Here is a 1313-nt window from a genome sequence, read left to right as displayed (position 1 = left end):
ACATCGGCGAAGACTGGGGAGTTTTTCAGAATGGAGCTAAGCAGAGGCGAAATCCTAGAGAAAAACTTGCTTCAGTCTGCTTTACACTAGACACTGGGAGAGTAATTCACCTTTCAGCAGGACAATAACCTACAACACAAGGCCAAATCTATATTGGAGTTGCTTACCAAGAAGACAGTCAATGGCCAAGTTACAGTTTGACTTAATCTATGACAATACTTAAAAATTGCCGTCTAGTCATAATCCCCAACACCTTGACAGAGCTTGAAGAATTGTGAAAAGAATAATGGGCAGATATTGCACAATCCAGATGTGCAAAGGTCTTAGAGATTTAGTCAATGAGGCTCTCAGCTGTAATCACTGCCAAAGGTCTTAGAGACGTAGTCAATGAGGCTCTCAGCTGTAATCACTGCCAAAGGTCTTAGAGACGTAGTCAATGAGGCTCTCAGCTGTAATCACTGCCAAAGGTCTTAGAGACGTAGTCAAGGAGACTCTCAGCTGTAATCACTGCCAAAGGTCTTAGAGACGTAGTCAAGGAGACTCTCAGCTGTAATCACTGCCAAAGGTCTTAGAGATGTAGTCAAGGAGACTCTCAGCTGTAATCACTGCCAAAGGTCTTAGAGATGTAGTCAATGAGGCTCTCAGCTGTAATCACTGCCAAAGGTCTTAGAGACGTAGTCAAGGAGACTCTCAGCTGTAATCACTGCCAAAGGTCTTAGAGACGTAGTCAAGGAGACTCTCAGCTGTAATCACTGCCAAAGGTCTTAGAGACGTAGTCAATGAGGCTCTCAGCTGTAATCACTGCCAAAGGTCTTAGAGACGTAGTCAATGAGACTCTCAGCTGTAATCACTGCCAAAGGTCTTAGAGACGTAGTCAATGAGACTCTCAGCTGTAATCACTGCCAAAGGTCTTAGAGATGTAGTCAAGGAGACTCTCAGCTGTAATCACTGCCAAAGGTCTTAGAGACGTAGTCAATGAGGCTCTCAGCTGTAATCACTGCCAAAGGTCTTAGAGACGTAGTCAAGGAGGCTCTCAGCTGTAATCACTGCCAAAGGTCTTAGAGACGTAGTCAATGAGGCTCTCAGCTGTAATCACTGCCAAAGGTCTTAGAGACGTAGTCAAGGAGACTCTCAGCTGTAATCACTGCCAAAGGTCTTAGAGACGTAGTCAATGAGACTCTCAGCTGTAATCACTGCCAAAGGTCTTAGAGACGTAGTCAATGAGACTCTCAGCTGTAATCACTGCCAAAGGTCTTAGAGATGTAGTCAAGGAGGCTCTCAGCTGTAATCACTGCCAAAGGTCTTAGAGACGT

The sequence above is a fragment of the Oncorhynchus gorbuscha genome, linkage group LG05, assembly GCF_021184085.1.
Source record: "Oncorhynchus gorbuscha isolate QuinsamMale2020 ecotype Even-year linkage group LG05, OgorEven_v1.0, whole genome shotgun sequence".
In the NCBI taxonomy this organism is placed as follows: Eukaryota; Metazoa; Chordata; class Actinopteri; order Salmoniformes; family Salmonidae; genus Oncorhynchus; species Oncorhynchus gorbuscha.
This window is presented reverse-complemented; position numbering follows the sequence as displayed.